We start from the raw sequence: 11,541 nt of genomic DNA, 5'->3' as shown, positions 1-11,541 counted from the left end.
ATTACAGATGTGCACCACCAAGTCCAGCTTTAACGTGGAATTACAGATGTGCACCACCAAGTCCAGCTTTAACGTGGAATTACAGATGTGCACCATCAAGTCTAGCTTTACTGAGTGCTGTGTGAATCAAAGTGAGGTTGTAAGGCTTGAGAATCAAGGGCCTTTACCTCCTGAGGTACCTTGCTGTCCCTCTGTTTAACTTAAACTCTTTTAAAGATATACTTTTTATGTGTTCTTTGGGAATTTCATACATGCTTACAATACACTTCTCCCACCATGCTTCTTTCCTGACTTCATGTCCTGATTTTTTTGTTTTTATATTTCCTACTGAATCCAATCAGTACTGGCTATGTACTCCTAGGTGTGAAACCATCTCTGTGTGTAGGTGTATGTGTACGTCAGAGTTACAGCTCATGGATTGAGGTCTGAGAACAAATTAAGGCTATCAGTTGCTTTTACCCACTGTGCAATTTTTGCTGGACTGCTGTTTCACTATTTTTTTAAAGATAGGATCTCACTATGTAGTCCAGAGTGGCATTGAACAAATAGAAATTTGCCTTCCTCTGTCTCCAGAGTATTGGGATTAAAGTGTTCATCATCGTGATTGACCTCCAGTTTTACTTTTTAAAAGCAGTTACTAGAAAACTTTAAGTTGCATGTATGGATTTTCTTCATGTGTCAATATCCTTAGTAAAATTAAATATAAATTTGCAATTGAATGATGGTTATACACTTTTAAAAATTAGTCTTTGGATGGAAGCATTCACTTTATTCAGCACTGTGAATGGCCTATTTCTTATTTTGCTCACTGAATGTTTGCATCTATTATATTAAGAACTGTATTATAGGAACATTAACTTGAGTCATTCTTCTCCACTAGCTCATTGGCTTCACCTCTCCTATAAGAAAATCAAATCCCCCACTACAGGTTAAGATTAATGCTCAGAAGCAACCCAAGTGAAGTCCTTGACCTTGAGGCACCAAAGTCTAGTATATTTTCAAAGGAAAGAAATATCTTGAGGTAGCCTGTAGAAGAGAAACAGAAGCTTGGGGAGTGGGACTCATCCTGGATGAAAGAGTAAACTCCTTTTGATCTTATGATGTCCTAGGTGCCCAATGTCACCAAGAAACTTGTAGGTTTGATTGTGGCCCTGCCTAAGGAAGAGTTCCTCCTGTCTTTTCCCTCTGCAGCCTCTAGGGTTTGTGTACACACTTACTTGTACACACCCCACTTCCTTGATCAGAATAGGCTCAGTCAAGATCCAGGACTTCCCATCTCTTGTTTATGCCCAAAGGAAAAAACATAGTACCAAAAATTCAACAAGGCCACATAGAGGTCATTGTGGTTTCTTCCTACACTCAGCCCTCAGGCCTTATCCTTAGTCACATCAAAGTTTTCTTCTTTTACCAAATCTAAGCATGTCGGCTGTAACCTGGGCACCACTCCACATTGAGTCCTGTGAGGTGTTCTTTTACAAATACAAAAATATGACCAACCCTCTTCTGTTGCTAGAACAACTATGCCGAACAGTAGGTTCCCCAATGTCCTTAGATAAGTTTCTGTTAATCTTTCCAACCCTGGGTTTATTCTGTGGCCCTGGGTTTATTCTTTGGTCTCTTTCGTCATGTTATGGAAGGAATTTCAGAGGTGAACATGGAGCCAAAAAAGGGGGTTGCAAGGACTTGTTTATGCGTGCGTGTGGATATGTGTGGGACAGTGTGCACATGTATGTGAGTGTTCACATGGGTTACCTGTATGTAAACACAGACATTGCACGCATCTATGCATGTATGTAGATGTAGACATGTATGTAAATGGGCAGGATTGTTCCAGAAATGACCTGTGGGATTGCAATTGTGTGGGCTGTTCCTAGCAGTGAGTTTGTGCTGTAATATAGCACGCAAAGTTCGTTATTTCTGTTGGTTAACTTAATCCTGACATCGGACTGTCCCCACAGCTATGTGGGCATGAGTCTTTGTGATCGTCTTGCTTCAGCCTCAGGGGTTTCTGGGAGCATAGGTCTGTGTCAACACTTAGGCACGCTTACCTTGGTTACCCCAAATCTCCAATTAGACTTAAGCCCATCTCAGCAGGTTGGAAACCACGTGTAATACTGGAAACTTAGCAACTCAGTGCTGGTGAAGTCATGGATATTAGAGGAGACTCTACAACCACCACTTTACGAAGTCAGTATAATTCCTACAAACAATCTAAACATTTGTTCTTATAGCCACAGCTAAGTGTAGTCTTCCCCCCTCAGCAAGGAAACTTCTCTTTGCAATAGATGGAGACCACTACAGAAAACCACAACCAATTAAAATGCTGAGTAGTGCAGCCCAGTTCCAATGGATACATCTATGGAACACTCCTGTACCTGAGGCCCAAGGAGCATTGCAAATGAGGGAGTGGAAAGACTGTAAGAGCCAGAGGAACAGTGAATTTGCTCTAAGATTGTGGCTCCTTGTAATGTCAGAAGCTACATATATAAAGTCTTACAAACAAGACAGCTCAATCAGGAGCTGAACAGGGACAGCACCAATGGACTTGTCAAATTGGATCGGGGAGGGGGGAAGCTTATGAGGACTCAACCCCAAAGAACTATGGGCAACAGAGGAAAACTAGGAGCGGGAGAGCTTGTCTTCCTTAGGGAAGAGCATACCAATTGGCTGTCCAGTACCAAAGGATCATCTCTGAAAACACATACAAGTAACATATAGACTGAGTAGGTTATATGTAGGAATAAATATGTACACACATATACAAATATACATTTAACAATAATCAGTGGAAAAAGAGGCCATGAATTTGAAGGAGAGCAAGGAGGACTATATGGAAGGGTTGGAAAGGAGAAAATGGAAGGGATAAACATAATTATAATCTCAAAAGACAAATGTTTAAAAAAAAGAAAACCGTATTTAGAAGTTTTTGAATATTTTGTGGACCGACCGCCAGCCCTCCTGCCCCAGGGGGTCCTCCAGCATCCAGGTCCCTCACAGTCTGGGAGCGATTAGGTCCTCTCTGAGATGCCCCCATTGCTTATCTTTTTGCTCTTCCACCTTGGCTTTGATCCTTTCTGCCTGAGTGACAGGCGGTCTCCCTTAAAAATCAATAACATGCAGTGGGGGCTATTTGTTTAAGAAATGTTGCTTCAGACATTGAGTACCATTTATAGGAAAGGGGCCCCAGGGATGTCAGACAAGCAGTCCTGAGAGGGACAGAGAGACAGACAGCCGATAAAAGAAGCCGACCCAGTCCTGGTGTTGTGCTAGGGCCAGGCTCCAATATGCTCAGTCATGCAAGCTGTTTTTGTCAGCTACTCGGGAGAGAGGGTGGATGGAGGGACGGTCATGTGTCATGCTGAGTCACCAGGCAGCGTGCAGGTATGAGTCCTAATGGGTCAACCTGTCAAGCCAAAACTGCATCGAGAGCTGGGAGTTGAGGGTTCCTGCTGGCAGCTCTTCTTGAGAACTGCTTTGCAAGATATTCTCTGGAGGCTGCCTTGCTATCTCCGGTGGTGCTGGATATCTGGGCTGTGTTATTCCCCTTCCCCCACCATGGCTCCAGTTTTTATTGGGCAGTGCTAGTCTAAGGGATATCCTAATGTGAGTCCTTGAAGTCAGCTACTTGTATTGAGAGATTTTTTTTTTTGCCGTTGTACCTTTGAAAACCTTTCTTACATATGGAGGTTGACACAACCTTTCAGCTACTATCTCTCATGATGACAGAAACGCTCTGACTTCCCCAGCCTCCTTTGTAGCTAGAGACCAGGGCTCAGCCTGTCACATACACACAAATTCACATTGGCTTGGGAACAAGCCACCAGGTGGAGGGTGGCAGCACCGACTTTCCGAGGAGTGTGTTTCAGTATTAGTTGGTGAGTAGTGCCAGCTATTTATGATGGTGCCAGATACTGGCTGGTTTGAGTATGGTGGTACCCAAAGGCTGCAGAAGCCCCAGTCCTTGGGCTTACATCTGTGGGCCTTGTTCATTATTTCATAGTTTCCATGCTAAAAAGGATCCTTCTGTCTGTAACCACATACACACACACACACACACACACACACACACACACACACACACACGCACATGCACACACACTGTTTTGTGATTTTTATATATTAATCCCCAAATAGTACTTCAAGCAACTAATGACTCCTGCTTTAAGACCTACTGTGTTTTCACCAATATGATAGCTGAAGTGATTCATAAAAAAATATGAGCCTTAAATGCTTCATTCCGGTGACTTAGAGAGGCAGCACATGGTGACTGGCATTGTGGTGCTAAGGCCTTCCCCAGAGCATAGGAAAATAAGTTCTGAGTCATCTCCAGCAGGGAGTAAACACTCCACTCATTTATTTTAAAATCTGTTTTTTTTTCTACATGAATTTTGCCTTTAGATATTATGTTTAGTGCTGGAGAACTGTTTGGTGGACATTTGTGTATGCCTTACTTGGAAAAAAATGTTTTTTTTTTAAAGTCCAAAAATATAAATAGACTCAGAGTGTTTGGAAGCATTTCAGTCAGTGTGACCTCTGAGCATGTGCATCTCGGAAAGACTACGTCACAGCCTTAGCCTCCTGCAGCCTCCCCTTCTGCACCTTCATTTCCCTTTCTCCCACAAGCTTTGCATGGAGATGAGCTGCTTGTCTTCTAATCCAGGCTTGCATTGTGGTTTCTGTTTCTTTGTTTAACATTCCATTTGAAATATCTAATGGAATTAACTATCCACTCTCTTTGTTGACATCTGTTTTCAAATCATCCTTAAGACTAAGGCTAGTCTACACACACACACACACACACACACACACACACACACACACACACACACACACCACATACACACGAGTCACACACAAGATCCTAAGTCTCCCCCTGTGTCTGAGTTTGCCAGTCTATTTCCCATATGAGCTGATTTCCAAAAGCGCAGTGAGAGTGTGCAGGGGAAAGGAGGTGTGTTAATGAGCAGGGTTACTTCTGGGGGGTCCTCTGTCTCATCCTTGCTGAGGAGTCTCCGCGCATGTCAAACAAAATCCAACAGTTGCACTGAGGGGCAAGGCAGTTGGCACATTACCTACCAAGCACTGTACTCACATCGCTAGCCCTTCTGGTCTGCTCTGCATGGATTGGGAATGCTATAGTAGCCTTAAAGAGTCTCAGGCAGGGAGAGCCAGGCGACAGAGGCAGGAATCTACCAGTATGGGGGCAGTTACCCACTCAAGCTATAAATTAGTTGCAGATAGTCCAAAAGGGATCGACAGAGCGTTGCAGTATTGAGCACATCTAGATACCAAACTCTCCCCTGTGAATTCTGTCATGCATTTTATATTTATTACTAAACACCTAGTATGTTCCCAGCATATATTTTGGCATGACAACACAAAGTGAATGAAGCACATGTAAAACCCTCCATTCATAATGTGTTCTAGGGACTACTCTGGATGAGTGTTAAATTCTACTCATCACAAATGCTTACCAGATTTTCAACCGTTTATACATTTCTTATAATCTATTATTTCCTTACCGTTGTGCTAATTGGATGAAATAGGGCATTTGTTCTTTAAAAAACTATTCTTGGTTAAAATAATTTCAAGGGGGCTGGAGATACGGGTCAGCATTTAAGAGCACTTGCTGCTCTTTCTGAGGACCTGAGTTTGATTTCCAGAGAATATGTGGGGTAGCTCTCAACCACCTGTGACTCTAGTTCCAGGGGAATCTGATAGCCTCTGCTGGTCTCTATGGGCACTGTTTTCATTGCAGAACCATACACATACAGACATAACTAAAAATAAAATCTTGAACATTAATTTCAAAGAACGCTTAGATTGGGGCAAATTCTTCAAGACAACTAAAGCATAAAAAGGCAAAGCATTCTTCAGAGATGCACAATTGACTCAAAGTGTCCGATTTCTTCATCTATTTTCCTAACACTGCATTGACAGGGACCGGCTGCTTTATAAAGAAAGCAAAAAGAAACTCGAATGCACCACAAGGTTGTGGTAGGAGCATAAATTGATGAAAACTTTCTGTTAATAATTGGCATAAGCATAAAGACCCTTAGAACTAAACACTGTTATTGACATAGCAATTCAGCTTCTAGCAATCTACACTAAGAAAATGTTCAGAAAATTGTGCGAGATTGATATAAAATGAATACTAACACAATCATTCAAAAAGCGTGCTTTCAAAGAATAGGGTATGGTAAAATACAGTATTCCATATAGTGAAAAAATGAAGATCTATGACTCGATATACTGAGTGCTCTTATTGTTTTCTCAGAAAGATCCATATAAAGGAAAAAAACAGAGCTGGGTGCTAGGCTGCATGAAACCCTTATTCTATTTTACATAATTGTATTTTCCACAATGGACATGTGCTACTTTCATAATCAGAGGGGGGAAAAACAACCTAAGCCCTAACCTCAATGTATACCTCTAAACATTGTGATTAGTGCTGGAGAAGTGTTCAGTAGGTGTGTGTGTGTGTGTGTGTGTGTGTGTGTGTGTGTGTGTGTGTGTGTGTGTTAGTTGTAGAAAAAAATTATACTGTTCAAAATAGGGTCCATGATGAACATAAATCTCCCAGTATGAGTAGCTTTGGAGAGTGAATATTTGACAATGCCTTCCCTCAGGGCTTTGTCTCCCCTTCCTGGAGTTTCAGCTCACTTCTGCCCATGCGCATGGGAGGAGTTGGGGCCCCTCATCCGCATCCTGCTCATATAACCATGCTCCATGCTTTCTTTGTCTTTGTTTCTTCCCTCCCCATCAGCTTCGCCCTCCACTATGTTCCTTTTGATTCTTCTTATTGAAGCCATATTCCATGCTGCTGGCTTCCAGCCTTCCTCCTCACTCAGTTCCAGCAGCATTATCACAGGGACACCATCTCCTCTTACCTCCTGTGTTTGTTCATAAGAATTGCCTGTGGGATTAGAAACTTACCATAAAGATGAAAGAAAATGAGCCGTCCATTAAATATATCACCTTTGGACTTTTTAGAGAAGTCAGCTTTGCCAAACACCACAGGAACCCCTACCACTCTATGGTAACACTTCCCCAAATGCATGCTGTCTTTCACAAGAAACTTAAGAACACAGACCCTCTTCTTCCCCCCCGAGACAAGGCTGTTGTTTTTGTGCCCCAGGTTGCTAGCATGTGGGAATGTTGTGGTGTGAGAAAATATCAACACCCTAAATGTCGAGTGCCCTTGTTTTCCACCAGTTCTGAAGGGGCCATTAATCATTCTCCATCCTTGCATCCTTCTGCTGTCTTTATTAGAGAAGCTGTTCTTATAATTTCTGTGGAGTATCTGTGGGTGGTGCCTAACCTTTGGCATTGCCCATGTAGCCTGACTGATGGAGGAATAGTCGAGAGAGTCTCCTAGCATCAGCCTGGATAGAGAGTTCAAGGGCATCAGAGAAGGTTCTGTGGTCAAGTGCAATCAAGCAGAAGGTAATAGAGATGTGTGGGGGGGGCAGCCTAAGGCTAATTTTTTTCAGCCTTGGTAGTGGGGTATTTTTAATTCTTTGCTTAAGGAAACTCTGGAAGCATCTTCTTTCATTTTCCTCTGGGCCAGGTTATAAAAGGTTCACTCTGCACACCTCTCACTAGAGAACCGCTGATAGCAGAAGTATGATACGTCATTCCTGTTGGAACCTTGCAGTATCTTTCACCCACAAACACCTTGCTCTACTCAATGGCGTTCAGTGATGGAAACCAAGACCTTGTGAGTCATTTAAACAGAAGGGATCTGAATTTAGAGAATCACATGTTCTTATACTGTAGGGAGCAGTGCCTAAGCAGGAATGTGTGTCAGAAGATCATAGGTATGACTGGCTCAACACAATCCCACTTCGTTTTTTTTTTCTTTGGTTTTTCGAGACAGGGTTTCTCTGTAGCTTTGGAGCCTGTCCTGGAACTAGCTCTTGTAGCCCAGGCTGGCCTCGAACTCACAGAGATCTCCCTGCCTCCTGAGTTCTGGGATTAAAGGCGTGTGCCACCACTGCCTGGCTACAATCCCACCTCTTAATAGCAATCAGCAAGGTGATCACCTAGACTCCTCTGAAACAGGCTATCTGGGGAGCAAAAGATGCTCCTGCTGCCTCTGGATAACCTGGAGGAACAAGGAAAACAGTGAGAATCTGCTACAGGGACACTCCAAACTGCCGAAGGGTACAGACACAGCAGGGGCATGTTCTCTGTCATCCATGTGACTTCTCACTGGTAAAACCTATACCCCATGTGTACAAATGAGTTAAAGGGGCTGAAAAGTATGGACTCAGCCCATGTATGGGTTCCACATCTCAAATTCAATCAACTGTGGATCAAAAACTTTGTTTAGAAAAAATGCATCTGTACGGAACATTCCTTAGACAGTATAGTATAACTACTTAAAAACTTTTGATTACATTTATTTTGTGTGTGCACACATTATATATGGACACACACACACACACACACACACACACATATGGGGGCATGAAAATGCCACGTTGTACCCATAGAAGTCAGAAAAATATGTGAGAGTCAATTCTGTCAATTCTCTCTTTCCTCCATGTGGGCTCCAGGGATAAAACTCAGGTTATCAGGCTTCAGCACAAGCACCGTTAGCTGCTGGGCCATCTTGTTGCTCCCCTTTGCCATTTTAAAAAATCACATTTATCTGTGTATGGATTTATTTAGCTGTGTGTGTGTACATACTCATGTGCACACACGTATGTCGTAATACATGTGTGGAAGTCAGAGAGGACAATTTTCCCAAGTCATTTCTCTGTTTCAAAGATGTGGATCACAGGAATTGGGCTTAGGTCGTCAGGGTTGGCAGCAAAGCACCTTTACCTGCTATGCCATCTTGCTAGCCAAAATGTAACTATTTATATAGTATTGCATTGTATTGTGTATTTAAAACTATCTGGAGATGATTTAAAGTATATGGGAGGATGTGCACAGTTTATATGTAAATACTATTGTATTTTTAATATTGTATTTTCAATAAAGAGTTTGATTATCTTAAGATTTTGGCATCTAGAAGGCTGTCCTGTATCTTAAGATTTTGGCTTCTAGAGGATTATCCTGGACAACTCCTCTGTAGCTACTGAGACACAAATATATTTAACTTTCTAGAGTTTTTAGTGCAGTAAGATATGAAGGAGATGGAACAGGATGTCATATGCCAACAAATCACAAGCATGTATGTTGTTTAATGGGCAGCTACTGCTTATTAACTCAGTCCCAAGCAGCCCTCTAGGAATGCTTTGTCATCCCTCTGATGACGATATGAGGAGTTGTTTTGCCAATTTCCCGTGTATCGGAGGCTTTGAAGTCCTTGGCACAGTCACACCCATGTCAACAATGTACACTCACTCAGGACTTCACTCACTCCATACAGAACTAGTCCGTAGTGGTCACTAAATAAATGGATCCCTATGGCTATGCTAACACTTGCCAAGTGTATATCATGAAGGATTCAGTGAGCATTTTGTTGACTAACCACATGTTGTGATTTTTCCAAATGTCTTGATGGTTACTTCTGGACTATCTTTACGACATTTGCTTATTTCCGGAAATAGTAGACATTTAAGTTTAGAGGTGAAGGATTGCAGGCAGGTGGGAGCTGTGTCCCACAAAGGACAGTGGACTACTGAGGTTATTCTTGTAAGAAGCCTAGGAAGGGAGGTTGGAGACAGCAGAGGGCAGTTCTGGAATTGCAGTGGTGTAGTAGTTAAAGAAGGGGTACTGAGTATAGTGTCAGAGACCAGGAAAGACCATTGGGAGAGTATGGGAGGTCATGGGGAGAGGTGTAAGGTGAAGGTTGGGGAGTCTCAAAACGGGACAGTACAGAGTGTATGGCGGAGATGGAGAGAGGGACAATGTCAGCTCGGCGAAGACTTGGCCGTGCACTCAACTACAGGACACTCTGATCAACACTAGTAACTTCCAAAGTCTCCTTTGTTTCAAATATCCTAAAAGAATTTTCAAATCCTAAATTTAATATTGAAATTGATGTTGGAGACAAGGAGATTGACATGAGTTTGAGGCTAGCCTGGTCTATATAGTGATTTCCAGGATAACATGGGCTATAGAAGCAGCTCTTGTCTCAAAATAAAAACTACGATCTACTAAAATTCAATATGTAAAACATACATTTATACATAAAAATTTTGAGATAGGAACTTTTTACTATTTATCTGGCCTTGACCTTGACCTTGTGATCCTCTTCCCTCAGCCTCCTCCTAAGCACTGGTATAGCTTTTCATTCCTATATTCATGAGGACCTGCAATGTTTTTATGTATGCATGGTATTGTTCAATCAAATGCTCATCACTTCTCCCTGGTAAAATTTGGAGACACTTTTCTACATTTCCAAGTCTATATTATTGTTATGTGTAGTTACCATGCTAAGCAAGGAGCTATTCTTTCTTATTCAGCTGTGAGTTGGTGGCCATCATTCCATCAGTTTACCTTTCTAATATCTGCAACAGGACAGCTAATAGATATTAAGTCACAGTTAAACAGGAGCAAGTAGTAGCTCACTTCCCCAGCTTTTACTCCACTAGTACTACAAGCCCTAGCCTGGACAATTGGGAAAAATAAGGGATATCCAAATTGAAGAAATAAAAGAAGCCATATTGTCCCTGTGCATAATGTGAACCTAGGAGACTAAAATCTCCACCAAACAATTGATTAGAGTGCTTACTTCGGCAGCACATATACTAAAATTGGAAGGATGAAGAGAAAATTAGCATGGCTCCTGTGCAAGTGTTCCATGTTTCTCCTCAACCAAATAATGGATAAGGAATATGGGGTACATTTACACAATGGAGTACTACACAGCAGACAAAAATAATAACGTCTTGAAATTTGCAGCCAAATGGATGGAGCTAGAAAACATCATATCGAGTCAGGTAACCCAGACCCAGAAAGACAAATATCACATGTGAATTAAAAACCACTCATAAGTGGTTTTTAAACATAAAGCAACAAAAAACCTACAAATCACAATCCCAGAGAACTTAGACAACAATGAGGACCCAAGAGAGACATACATGGATCTAATCCACATGGGAAGTAGAAAAAGACAAGATCTCCTGAGTAAATTTGGAGCATGGGGACCATGGGAGAGGGTAGAAGGGGAAGGGGAGGAAAGGAGGGGAGGGTAGAAAAATGTAGAGCTCAATAAAATCAATAAAACAAATCAAATGATTAGAACCAGACAAATTCAGCAAAGTTGCAAGGTACAAAATTAGCACAGAAAAATTAGTAGCCGTGCTGTATGGCAATAGCAATTCATCTGAAGCAGGAATTGAGAACAGTGCTGCCTGGGAGGCTTTAGCTGAGAATCTGCAGCCCAGGCAAGCTGCGGCACACTTCTGTCTTGTTTCCTTCCTCTTGCAGTTCCTCTGTCTTTGGAAACCCGATTATTAGTGTCTTAGGGATATGGTTGGGGGACCTCTGACTGCTGACCTTCTTATACCTGAACATTTACATCCTTTTTTTTTTTTTTTTTTTTTTTGGTTTCTCTGTGGTTTTGGAGCCTGTCCTGGAACT

At 42.0% G+C, this 11,541-nt stretch overlaps 1 pseudogene; it reads left to right on the top strand.

Annotated features, from left to right (window-relative positions):
- Nucleotides 1-10,682: 10,682 nt before the first annotated feature.
- LOC113457472 lies at nucleotides 10,683-10,753 on the top strand (annotated as a pseudogene).
- The last annotated feature ends 788 nt before the right edge of the window (nucleotides 10,754-11,541 follow it).

The sequence above is a fragment of the Microtus ochrogaster genome, chromosome X (assembly GCF_000317375.1).
Source record: "Microtus ochrogaster isolate Prairie Vole_2 chromosome X, MicOch1.0, whole genome shotgun sequence".
NCBI classification, from domain to species: domain Eukaryota; kingdom Metazoa; phylum Chordata; class Mammalia; order Rodentia; family Cricetidae; genus Microtus; species Microtus ochrogaster.
This window is presented reverse-complemented; position numbering and strand designations above follow the sequence as displayed.